This window comes from Bos indicus x Bos taurus, chromosome 23, assembly GCF_003369695.1.
Source record: "Bos indicus x Bos taurus breed Angus x Brahman F1 hybrid chromosome 23, Bos_hybrid_MaternalHap_v2.0, whole genome shotgun sequence".
Taxonomy (NCBI): Eukaryota; Metazoa; Chordata; class Mammalia; order Artiodactyla; family Bovidae; genus Bos; species Bos indicus x Bos taurus.
In genome coordinates, this window is record NC_040098.1 from 28,815,005 (window position 1) to 28,828,547 (window position 13,543).

Sequence of the window (13,543 nt, forward strand, 5' to 3'; positions counted from 1 at the left end):
AAGGCAACTGGCAGAAAAAGCTTATTGGTAATAATTTATTGTCCATGTGCTCTATTATAATTAAAAAGCAAAAGTAATATTAGTACTAGTGTGGTACAGCTGCAACCACCTCAAATATATTAATGCTTTTAATTATCCCAATCACGACTGGAAAGAAACAATAGTTTTCTCATTTCATAGATGAAGAGATGGAGACCTCAAGAAAGATGTGTTATACTGTAAATCAACTACCTTCAAAAAATAATCTATATGTATAATCTATATATATATATCTATATGTAAAAATACATCTATGTGGAACCTAGAAAAATGGTACTGATGAACTATTTACAGAACAGGAATAGAGACACAGATGTGGGTAATGGACTTGTGAGGGAAGGAGAAGGTGGGATGAATTGAGAGTAGCACTGAAATATATACATTACCATGTGTAAAAAGCTACTGGGATAAACAGATATGGAATGAGTTCTCTATTCCCATTACCTTACTGTGCACCAGGCAGGGAGGGAACAGGACCTGACTACGTGCTCAACCTGCTGCTCAGCGACCTAGAGGGGTGGGATGGGGAAGGTGGGAGGGAAGTTCCAGAGGGAGGAGATACGTATATACTTTGAGAAGGCAATGGCACCCCATTCCAGTACTCTTGCCTGGAAAATCCCGTGGACGGAGGAGCCTGGTGGGCTGCAGTCCATGAGGGCGCTAAGAGTCAGAAACGACTGAGTGACTTCACTTTCACTTTTCCCTTTCATGCATTGGAGAAGGAAATGGCAACCCACTCCAGTGTTCTTGCCTGAAGAATCCCAGGGACAGAGGAGCCTGGTAGGCTGCCGTCTATGGGGTCGCACAGAGTCGGACACGACTGAAGCGACTTAGCAGCAGCAGCAGCATGGCAGAAACCAATACATTATAATGCAAGTATTCTCCAATTAAAAATAAAATATAAAATAAAAATAATTTAAAAATAATAAGATAAATAATAGAACACACAAAAAAGAAAAAGTGCTCTTAAGACCAGAACTAGGAACTGAATTCAGGCCTCCTGGCGGCAGATTCTAAGCTTCCCCTGTTAAACTGATGGAGCCGGAGTGTGACACAAGGACTGAAATTCTGGGTGTGTGAGGCCATTATGATCAGTTGGTTCCGTCTGGAATTGATCCAGGTCTTGTCGTCTAGTAGGCTCTGGGGAAAAAGAAAAACCAATAAATCACTGACCAAGTGGTTGCAGAATAATGCTTTTCATTCCCTCAGAGATTCTCCTTCAGTTGCTTCAAAGTCAGATTCTGCCTTCCTCTGAGGGAAGACACACCTGTTCTTTTTTGCCTCCTTTTTCCCAGCTCTTGCTGGACTCCTCCCCTGACTCCATCCACATCATCCCCTGTCCCTGCTGCCACCACCCTCCACGACAGGGACAGAAGTGACAGGACACAAGGACAAGATCCAGAGCGAAAACCCAAGGCCTTTCTGCCTTGAACCCAGATCCATTCTCTAATGCAACGCGAGGCTCCCTCACAGACAGGACCCAGCTCCATGTTCCTCTAGCCCAGGAGTGGACACACACACAGTTCCTTTCTCTCCTCAGCTCTCGGCCTCCTCACCGCACAAGCACCTGCCCCGCGGCTTGGCTTCACCTCAACCCTGACCTCCACCTCCTGCAGCCCCACCCCTCCCCCCAAGCCCTGAGCCAGCAGCTCTGAACTGGAAAGCCCATCCAGAGGCCCAGGGGACAGCAGCCCTGTCTAGAAACACTGGACTGCCACGGACTCTCCCCCTGACCGGACCCTGGAGCACCCCTGGCCTCGCCCCAACCCTCACTCTCAGCCCAGGCCCCTAGGCTGCACTTGGCCTTTCCTGCTCCTTCCGGGGAATCCCAGCTCCACTCCAGTTGCTGGGCTGGGCTGAGGCAGAGCAGGCCCTCCTGCATTGCTCAGCCAGGGAGTCAACCAGGACTCACCCTCACTACCTGCAGGGGATCTGCTTTTCAATGTGGATTGGGGTTCTTGAGAATTTCCCCAGAATGAGGCTGTACCTGGCCCCCTCTGCATCCTGGGACTGCCATCCCACCCTCCACCTCCCAGCGGGAGCGCCCCATTTGAACTCCTGTTTCATTCAATATGCATGGAAATCCTATTAAGGTTTGCCACCTGAAATCATAAACAATTTTATTGAACACTAAAAACTTCAAAAGTGATTTTGAGAAATTAGCACATGATTTTCAGAGTTTTCCCAGCAAATGCCCCAATACATACAAGACAACCATTTCTGCCCCAGAGGCACCAGAACTGATGTTCCCCAGATAAGAACAGGAGAAACTACAGATCTGCTGGGTCCCTGCTCTGGGTGCTACATGGACAGAGTCTGCTGCTGTGAGAACTAACCACCCCTATATGCCCAGGCCGAAGGCCAACTGATAAGGGAATTAGGTTTGGGGATAAGAAACCATGCCCCCAACAAGGCAGCTGACACAGAAGAGGCGGCCTCGACAGAAGGAGCCGAGTCTCTGCCACCTTTTTAGTGTTCCACGTTCTGCCTTTGCTCTTTGCCACACACAAAGCTCTGCTTCTCTTTTCCTCTCCCCTCAACCCACTTGATTATGGGGAAGTAGTCAAAGAGCCCATCCCTTCCTCCACATCTACAAGGCAGTGACCACCATGAGCAAGGGAACTGACTCAGGGGGGTAGGGTGAGGCCACAGAGAGCAGACCCACTGTCCTGCCCTAAAGAGAATCCCAAGGGGCTAGATAGGAAAAACCTGGAGACAGGATGAAATCAGTGACCCCAGTTGCCTGAGGATTGACTGGTCTCCTCTCTTCAAATGGTCAAGGGATGTCTATTAGTCCTCCATATTATGGGGAAGCAGAGCCCAGCTAGCATGGGGCATTTGATGGGAACTTGAGAAAGGTGCAGGCTGGGGGTGACCCAGCAGAAACTGAACTCAGAAGCTAGTTCATGGCGGAGGAATTTGAGAGGTTGCAGGACATCTCCAAGTGGGGCCTGGCAAGGCGACATCACAGGCAGGGCTCTGACCATCCACTGACCTCTAGTTTGAGCCTTATGATTCTTTCACTTGGATTCTTAATAATGACTGAAAACCCAGGGGGGAGAGATGCAGACAGGCACTTAGATCGTCACCTTTCCTCTGAATTCCTCTTCAGTTTTTAATCCCCTCCTCACCAGGTACAGACACTTTACTAAAGGTTCTCTCTGATTCCTGGATCACCTAGACCCTCCCAACCAGCACATAATCCAACACATGCTCCCCAGACAAGCCCCGGTGAGCCTGACAGAAAACAAAGAGAGCTCCGAACAGAGCAGGGAGCTGAAATCTTCATTGCTGCCGAATCTCACGCAGAGCACCCCCTGCCCAGATTTTTCACCTGGCCTCCCTGTAGCTGATGCTGTCTTCCTCTTCTTAATATAACATAGACACAAAATCCGATGATAAAAACAACAGCAACAGAAACGCTCACGATCCACCATGAGCTCCGGTGCGCCAGGGTCTTTCCTGAAAAAGGACCTTATTATATTCAACCCGGGCACCCCAGAGCCACAACCTGCTCTCCTCTCCCTGACCCTGGCCTCTGACCCTCCCAGGGTCACAACTGCCTCCAGGCTCACCCCAGTCTCACCCAAGGGTGGGAGGTGTGTGCTGTGATTTCCGCTGTGTTCCACAATGCACTTGACCCGAAGCTCCTCTCCTTGGGGAATTCTTATGGTCTCCCAGGTGTAGTAGGTCCCATTCCCATCACGCAGGACATCCCCAAACTCCTGGGCGTCCCGGCTCATGGGTTCTTCGTCCCGAAACCAGAGCACTGAGATATTGCAGGGAAAGAAGTCAAAAGCCTCGCATGTGAGGTAGACCATGCCCTCTGAGTCCTTTCTGCAGGTCACATTCACGGCTGGGGGCTCTGTGGGGAGAAAGCACAGAGCCAGTGAGGCCCTCGGCCAAGCCCTGCTCTCTCAAGGAAGACAGAGCGCACAGAGCTGCTCCTCCTCACTGTCCACCTCTGGCTGAGCCCTCATCCCCCCAGGCCTGCTCCAAGTTCTGCACCCTGGGGCCCGAGTCCTCTGGTGGGAAGGGGGCGGGGGTGGGATGGGCCTCACTCTCTTGGGACCACTGTTGATGCTGGGGAGGGGGCTGTGAAGGGTGGGCTCCTGGGGATTAGAGGGAATTTTCTGGATCAGGCAGTCTGGGAGCCAGAGGCCCACCCCCATCCAAGGCCCTCCTCTGCTGCCTGACACCTACCTCCCCTCGTACAGTTTCTGTCGGAGGACCCGCTGCTCCCCTGGACGATTGTCACAGGGGCAGTTCATGCCCCGCCACCCACCCAGCTTTCTACAGTGGATTTAACAGAACAGGAAAGAAACCCCAGGACACCACGCCAACAGAGCACATACGTGCCCAGAGGACAGGGAGGGTCTCCGTGGGCAAGTCGGGATGGGAGGATTTAAGAACAGGGGCAGAGGAAGGGCCTGGCCCAGTGTCAGTACCTGTCCTCTCCGTGAAGCTTGCTCCCCTCCATGTCTTCCCTGTGCTGCTGAACTCACAGACCCCACTTCCTCATCCCCACCCCTAAATTCAGAGGACAGAGGCCCACGCTCTGGGTCGCACACCTTCCAGGAAAATGGCCCACAGCACTCTTGCCCCCTCTCCACTATCATCTCCTTTCTCCTCCTGCAGGGACAGGATTTTTTCTAGAAGTTTTCTGAGTTCCTTCCAGGTCGCATTCAAGTCCGTGTACTCTGTCTCCAACGTCTCTGCTGCCAGTTTTTCAGCCCACTGTCCCCAGGGCTCTGCCCTGCCTTTTTTGTGATCATAGTGCAGGAAGGCCTGACGATCCAAGTATCCCTCAGCAAAAAACCTGGACTGCACAAAGCCATCCCAGGAAAGCACAGTCATGTTGTATAAAAGACTGTGGGATCCTGGGGAAGGAGGAATCACAGATGAAGCTGCTTTCTGGAGACAAGTGCACATCAGATGTTTCACAGACAAGTTCTGTGTCCTGACCTGCTCCAGGTGCTGAGGATGCAGAAATGCATGTGTACAAGGGACCAGAATGAGGAGTTCCATACAGGAAAACAGGAAAGAGAAGGAGGGAGAGGGGAATCGAGGAGTGGAGGGGGAGGGTGGAGATGGACACACGTGTAGGACAAGTGCCAGGACAGGGAGGCACCGGCTCCCTAAGGGTCCAGGGAGGAGGCCAAGGGGAGAGGCAGGAAGAGCAGGGTGAGGGGAGGTGGAGTCAGAGGGAGGGAAGGGCAGTGTCAGACCCAGGACCAGAGGGATCCCTGCTCAGAGGGGGGCCAGGTGAGATGGAGAGAGAGGGCTGCTGCCCCTGGTGCAGGCTCATCATGGACAAGGTGGGCTCCAGGGAGGGTGAGGCAGGAGGCAGAGGGGCCTGAGGGGCTGGGCTGTGGCCCCAAGAGAGATGAAGCTGGGCCAGTAACCTGGGGGAGGTGAAGGAGTGGGTCTGGGCGCAGAGTGCAAAGAGGCATGGTGAGGCCCCAGGTGGGGAGGTGGCTGCACCTGCCAGTGTCCCCTGGGAGAGGAGGCAGTGCCATGAGCATAAGGGTCATGGAGAATTAAAATATCGGAGTGGCAAGAGAAGATAGAACTGAAAGCCAAGGTGCACACTGGGAAGCACCTACATGGTGGGAGGGGCTGGAGGGAGTGAGGTCACACCTCCACAGAGGGTTCGGGTCAGGCAGCCAGCAAGCAGGGGGTGGGGGCCTGGGAGAAGACTCCCTGTAGGAAAAGCCTGCTGACCAAGTGGCACAAACAAGGATTTCGGATACAAGATTGAGATAGTGAGAGTCCACTGGGGTCGTGGAACCAAAGAGAGGGTGATGAAGGCTAAGGAGGTGGGCAGTGGACCAAGGGCAGTATTCCTACTGTGGGGGAAGGGAAGAGACTGCAGAGAAGACGCGATGAGGGCCTGGGATTGAGGGGCAAGGGGTGAGCATGGCTCAGGGGTGACCCCCCCACCTTGGGTTAAGGTAAAGACAGAAGAGGAGGGATGCCCTGGGTGAGGGAGGTGGAGATTCTGGGCACCATGGGGCCTGTGATTGATGAGAACTTGGTGAGGGCCCAAGGCAGTCGGACAAGGGTGGGAGCAGGGCAAGGTGTCATGGGGGGAACTGCAGACGGACCAGGGCAAGAGGACTCCAGCACCTGAGGCCCGGGGAGTGGAGGAATCCAGAGGGTGAGGTTTAGGATGCAGGAGTGGGGAGGGGCCGTGTTGGGGGAAAGGCTCCCCTTGGATGAGGGCCAAGAGCAGGTGCCTGCACCGGGGGGAGGGGGGGCGGAGGTAAGAGGATGGGTGTCAAGTGGGGGACAGGTCCTCCCCCAGGGGCTGGGCACTGTGCTCAAGGCCCAGGGATCATTGGCAGGAGAGCTCCCCCTGGTGAAATAGCGCAGAGGCTGGAGAGGAAAATTCATGGGTAAAAGTCATCCCAAGAAAAGTAAGGCTAGTGAAAGCTGAGGGGAGGAAGGAGCCTTGCAGGTGACTGATCCTCCCAGGAAAAGACCCATGAGGGGAGGGGAGGGACCTGTAGTGGGAAAAGGGATGAGGGTGGGGACGCCCTAGGAAGAGATCAGAGAGCCGTAGAGAGGAGGGGGCAGCAGGGAGGGGAGGGGGCAGCACCGAGGGGGGAGGGCAAATCCTGAGGGGGCTCGAGGGCCAGCAAGGGAGGAGGTAAGGAGAGATTCAGTTGTGGGACCACAGGCACAGCGGAAAATTAGAGTTCACGTTAGTGGGGGGAGGGGGGACCACGGAAATCGCGGGAAGAATCCTTTGGTCCCAAAACCCTCAGACCCAACCTCCGTCAGTGATTCAGGAGCCGCCACAGTGCCCATAGCAGTAGGAAGAGTGTGGATCGAGCTTGCCCCTCCTCAGAGGCCCTGGTTACTAGAAAAAGAGCCTTAACTCTCGGGGCTGAGGGCCCCTGAGCGCCGCCAACCTGGAAACGCCTTGTTTCCGGCGTCCAGAAATGAGGAGACCGCAGAGCTAAGAATAGGAGAGGACAGCTTTCAGGGGCATAAGAGGGCGCCCCACAGACGGCTAAGAAGTGATCGCCTGAGCCTGGGACCTGGAAAAAACGCCATTCAAGAGAGCAACAGGGCGGGGCGGTGGCGGGGCGGGAAGCGGCAGGGAGCGAGGTGGGGACCAGGCTGCCTTGCCAATCAGGAGAATCTGAGGACTGAGGCAGGTGATGAGGACACCGGGGAGGGCAGGTGGGGCAGGGAGAGCAGAGGCTAGGAACTGGAAAGAGACTGAAACGCGGGATGCAGTGCTCGCCACATGCCGTGTGAAGCTCCCGGCCGCTCCTAGACCTTTCACCTCCCCGCCCCCCACCTTCCTCCCACCCCCACCCCCAACTCCTCTATTCGCTCACCCCCAGCCGCAATTTAGACGATCCCCGCGACGCTCACCGAATCCCCTCGAATACTAACCACCCGAACCCCTGACCCAGCCCGGACTCCGTCCAGACTGAGACCTCAATGAACCTCACTCACCGGCGGCGTTACCCAGGAGCACAAAAAAGGCAAGGCCGTCTAGAAACAGCCAGACACGAGACAGCCCCATGGCCCAGATCTTGTCTGCCCGCCAGAGGCTCCGGGACCGAAGGAAAGCTGGCGGACCCAAGGAACCGCGGCGGAGAACTGAGCTGTGGGGAAGTCGGGCGGACAAATCTATTCACCACGCCGGTGCCCTAGCCCCGCCCGCAGGGCCCGCCCCGCCCCGGCCCGGCCCCTCTGCTTGGTTAGCCCGTCTCTTACCGGCTTCCCTGGTGGCTCAGACGGTAAAAGCATCTTTCTGCAATGAGGAGACCTGGGTTCGATCCCTGGGTTGGGAAGATCCCCTGCAGAAGGAAAAGAATACTCCAGTATTCTTGCCTGGAAAATCCCATGGATGGCGGAGCCTGATGGGCTACTGTCCATGGGGTCGCAAAGAGTCGGACACGACTGAGCGACTTCACTTCACTTCACTTCCGCTCCTCAGTTCAGTTCAGTTCAGTCGCTCAGTCGTGTCCAACTCTTTGCGACCCCATGAACAGCAGCACGGGTCTTCCCTGTCCATCACCAATTCCCGGAGCTTACCCAAACTCATGTCCATTGAGTCGGTGATGCCATCCAACGCTCTCATCCCCTGTCGTCCCCTTCTCCTCCTGCCCTCAATTTTTCCCAGCATCAGGGTCTTTTCCAGTGAGTCAGCTCTTCACATCAGGTGGCCAAAGTATTGGAGTTTCAGCTTCAACATCAGTCTTTCCAATGAATACCCAGGACTGATCTTTAGGATGGACTGGTTGGATCTCCTTGCAGTCCAAGGGACTCTCAAGAGTCTTGTCCAACACCACAGTTCAAAAGCATCAATTCTTCTTCGGCACTCAGCTTTCTTTATAGTCCAACTCTTACATCCATACATGACTACTGGAAAAATCATAGCCTTGACTAGACAGACCTTTGTTGGCAAAGTAATGTCTCTGCTTTTTAATATGCTGTCTAGATTGGTCATAACTTTCCTTCCAAGGACTAAGCCTCTTTTAATTTCATGGCTGCAGTCACCATCTGCAGTAATTTTAAAAGCCTGAAGGCTAGAAAAGCCAAGGAGGTGAGACAGAGGGTGAGCTTTAGAGACATCTCAATGTTTCCGGCTCTTCCTTTAGTCACGACTTCTCTTCCAACCCAACCCACCTCCACCTCCCTCCACCTCGCACAGCAGAGTTACTGGCGAAAGTCTACTGAGACCAGCCAGGGTCTTCCCCGGTGGTCCAGTGGTTAAGAATCCGCCTGCCAGAACAGGGGACACGGGTTCCATACCTGGCCTGGGAAGATCTGCATGCCTCGGGGCAACTAAGCCTGCGCACAGCAACAACTCAACCCTTGAGCTGCAATCACTGAAGCCAGAGTGCCCTAGAACTCCTGCTCCACAAGGGAAAGTCACCTTAAATGAGAAGCCCATTCAGCCCAACTAGAGAGCAGTCCTCACCCTCTGCAACGAAAGAAGGCCCAGCCAAGCAAGGAACAACCTAGGTGCCACAGGGAAGAATCACTGCAGCTGAGAAAACAAACAAAAAGTCTACTGAGACCAGATTTGTAGATTTCAGCAACTCTGCCTCTCAGAAGTCACTACCCCAGATGAATGACCAAACCCTTCTCTCTCTCTTCTTTCATTTTTTAAAAAATTTATTTTTAATCGGAGGACACCTGCTTTACAATGGTTGGTTTCTGCTGTACAACAGCATGAATCAGCCATAAATATACATACATCCCCTCCCTCTAATCTCCTTCTCCTCCTCTGACTGACTGCTATGTGTCTTCTGGTGGCCTCATCCTATAAGTATCTGCATTCTCCCAAGGAGACTCTTCGTTCAGCCCCTGGGGAATCACAGGTTCAGTGAGATGACTCCCTATGATCCACTCCAATACCAGCCTCTCCAGATTCCCTTTTCAAGCTGCCTCAGTATGTCTGCACCTCTGGGCCCATCCTCCCCTCAAACCCAACAGGACTACAAGCAAACTCCGCACACCAGCCTCTCCTAGTTCTCTTTAAGCATCTCCAGCTTGGTCCCTTCTGATCCCCTTTCCCCTCCCTCTCATGGATTCACAGTCAGCTCCTCCAACCCCTTTTCAATCCCACAACAGCTACCTTAGTCCAAGCTTTCACCTACCTCAGCCTAGAGAACTGCAAAGGCTTCCTAAACACAGGTCTGTCCCCAGTTATTACCATAATGTCCCAAGCCATCCACAGCTGCCCCACCTGCAGATTAACACACAACGTCTCTACTCCATCTTAAGTGGAAGCTGCCACAACCAGCTAGGTGGCACCATATTCCATTTCTCTGTGACAATAAGGATGCCACTGCTTACACATCACTCTCCTATGGATTACTCTCCTCTGCCTTCCAGCCCATCAGAACAACACATCCTAAAAGAACATCCCAATTAGATGGTGGTAGGGGTGGCACAACCTTGGGATCATACTAAAAACTACCTGTTTGCTTTTTGTTTTTTTGCTTTTATGTTTTTTTTTTTTCCTTTCTTTAACTGTTTGCTTTAAAAGGGTGAATTAAGTGATATATGAACTATATTTCAAATATAACAATAATGCCATCCTGAAAGTCTTCTTCTACTGAAATGCCATCCTGAAAGTCTTCTTCTACTGAAAGATGTCCCCAAAGCACATCTTTTGGTCTTTGGAATATGTACACCATGGTCCTCAAACTTGACTGCTTATAGAACCACCTGGAGAGTTTTTACTGTCTGTATCTGTAGGCCATGGCCAAAACCAACTGAATTAGTATCCCTTGGGTTGGGCCTAGGCTTCCTATCCTTTAAAGCCCCCTCAGTGATTCCAGTTTTAGAATAATTGGTCTAGCCCTTGTTGAAACCTCCCTGATGGAACAAAGTGTGCCCTGCCTTGAACCCCATCTGATCATTTTATACATCCCCCCCATTAGACAATGAGTCACTCTGGGATCAGGACCTGTGTTCATTTCATGTTTGTGTCCCTGCAAATGCTTTTAAAAAGTTGTACTCTGCCTCTCATTACTAAGCATTCCACTAAGATCCTTATGCAATACTTTTGCTGTGGACCCAAATGTCATGCCTCAGAAAGTGTTAACATTTCTTAGATTTCACATCATTTTTGTTAATTACTTTGACCATCATAATTTATGTAGCAGGTCAGAGATTGGGTCCTGTCCCATCCCAGAGAGATTCTTTTTCACTGCTAAAGCTCACAAGTGAAAGCGGACCTCCCCCAGAGTAGTAGAGTGGATGGAGTCTGCCTCCCAATGCAGGGAACATGGGTTCCATCCTTGGTCTGGGAAGATTCCACATGCCCGGCGGGGGGGGGGGGGGGAGGGGGGGGGGCGGCAACTGAGCCCCTGTACCACAACTGGGCTTCCCTGGTGGCTCAGACAGTAAAGCCTCTGTTGTAATGCAGGGGACCTGGGTTCGATTCCTGGGTCGGGAAGATCTCCTGAAGAAGGAAATGGCAACCCACTCCAGTACTCTTGCCTGGAAAATTCTATGGATGGAGAAGCCTGGTAGGCTACAGTCCACGGGGTCCCAAAGAGTCGGACAGGACTGAGCAACTTCACTGGTTCACAACTACTGAACCCCGCCTCCCAGCTCTAGACAGTCTCCTGGCAACTAGAGAAGCCCCCTGCGCAGCAACAAAGACTCAGAGCAACCAGAAAGAAAGAAATAAGTAGTGAAGATATAGACAGGCAGATGGGAAGCCAGCTCTCCTGACAGCTAGACAAGCCCTTTCCTCCAAGTCAGTCTTCCTTCCAAGACTTAATGGGTGTGGCTGCTCCAACAAACTGGTTCACTTAGGTGAACCCTCTCTCTCTCCCCTCAAGACTTTTCATACTAACGTTAACATGCTACGTTTGTTTCCCAGCATTTCGGGATGATTGTAATGAGAGATAAAGCCAACTACTCTCCGTGGGAAGTAAGACTCCAGATTTGGGGGGCTCGCCTGGATTTAGCCGTGGCCGCCTCCTCCCCCATCACACGTAGCAGCTAGTCGGGTGTGCTCGCCTGGATTTAGCCGTGGCCGCCTCCTCCCCCATCACACGTAGCAGCTAGTCCGGTGTACCAAGTGCTTTTCCTCCGCCCACCGGGCCTCCAGACTCCCCTGCTTTACTCTATAAACTACCTTTTCTCCATTCTTCCTTTTGTACCCCTGGACTCACCGGCACACGGGCCTCCTTCTCTCCGCTGACCTCTGGTACCACTACAGGGTTGGGAAAGTAAACAGAAAACGATCCGAGAGTTGGGAGTTTACATAATCCAGGGCGGAGCTCGGCGAACCCTCAGAAGGTCACCCCTCCCCTCAACTCTTGTTTAAAGGGAAGAAACGCTGTTCGTGGATTAAAAAAAAAAAAAAGGCAGAATGAAGGAATTTATGGGCAGGTTTGGGAGGAGTGAGCTGCCTTAGGTTTCCGGTTCTCAAACTGCTCAACATCTGCAGGCTGCAGGCTGTGAAAACGCAGATCTGCCCGGATCCGCGGAAATTTCCAGTCGTAGGTCCGAAGGGAGATCCCGGAACCCGACTTATTTCAAGCACCCTCTGGGTCGATTCTGAATAGGGAGATACTTTTCCGAGCCCTGAGCCCACGAGGTCGCTCTTGAATTGTAGGATCCAAGTACATTCCCTAGCGCCTCGCGTCGCCTCTGGAAGGAAAGCGCCCGCCGCGCAGCTGGCCTTCGAATCCCGTCCGCCCACCCCAGAGGAAAGCAAAAACTGAGGATCCAGGAAAACATACACACTAGACCCAGTGTGACTTTCTTCAAAGACCAGGGTGAAAAAAAAAAAGAAAAAAAAAATTACCAAAAAAAAAAAAAAAGACCAGGGTGCCTTCCTGAAATGATACAATAGCTGCAGAGCCGTGCAGATGCTGGCAAAATGCCAGAGTGAGCTCTGACTTGGGCCTTGGGTCTTGACCAGTCCCAGATGAGTGACGTGTGCTTGAAAATGGGGGGATAAACTGTAAAGGTGAGAGTGGAAAAGGAGGGAGGGAAGGGGGAAAAGGTTGAAAAAGATAAGAGAAAGGGAGAAAAAAGCTACAGGGGAGATGAATTTTTAACAGTGTAATTTTATGATTTCTAACATATTTATTCTTTATCTAGATCTGTCTTTTATTCAAAGTTTGCCATAACTGTTTGATCTCTGTCTAAATGCATAAGTAGACGGCTGTTTTTGTTCCTGCCTAACCACTGGGGAGTAAATTGCCCAGTCTCTCCCTCCAGATGTCCAAGGCATAGCTCTCAGCAAAAAGACAAGGTGTCTTATTTCTTTTGTTTACCTAACCAAAGGACTCATTCCAAAGAGATTTATATGTTAAAAATCAACTTTGAAAGTACATACTTTACATAAAACACCTGTTTGAAACATAGAGCTGGCTGAGTTCTGGCAATTTACATGCCCATGTGACCATTACCACGATGAAGATGAAGAACTGCTGTTGTTTAGTCGCTAAGTTGTGTGCAGCTCTTTGCGACCCCATGGACAGTAGCCTGTCAGGTTCCTCTGTTCATGAGATTTTCCAGACAAGGATACTGAAGTGGGTTACCATTTCCTTCTCCATGGGATCTTCCCAAACCATGGATCGCACCTGGGTCTCCTGCAGTGGTGAGTGGGTTCTTCACCACTGAACCACCAGAGAAGTCCCAGAGCCACCTAGGGTGAATGTCAAATTCCCTCAAAGAAATATCATTAAGAGAAAATCTTTGTGACACTTTAAGCCCACACAAATGCTTAAACAGAACCAACACCAGAAAACCAAAATCCTAGTTCAGATGAGATCTCTGAAGCTGGCTATAATTCTTTGTGGGATGTGTTAGGTAGAAAGGATAACTCTGTTTAGGGCTATAGCTCAGTAGCCCCTACATCCTGGGAGCCTCAGAAAAGACCCTGGATTTTCAGCTACCCACAGTGAGGTCATTCCTGGGGCAAAAGTAGAATCTCCTTGAATTCCTGAGGATTTTACATTTATTCAGTGACATTGTGGGTGTTGATTTCATCTTTGAATAT

The 13,543-nt window shown here is 51.8% G+C and overlaps 1 pseudogene; it reads right to left on the bottom strand.

The window, feature by feature from the left end:
• Positions 1–898: 898 nt before the first annotated feature.
• LOC113881182 lies at positions 899–7,808 on the bottom strand (annotated as a pseudogene).
• Between the last annotated feature and the right edge of the window lie 5,735 nt (positions 7,809–13,543).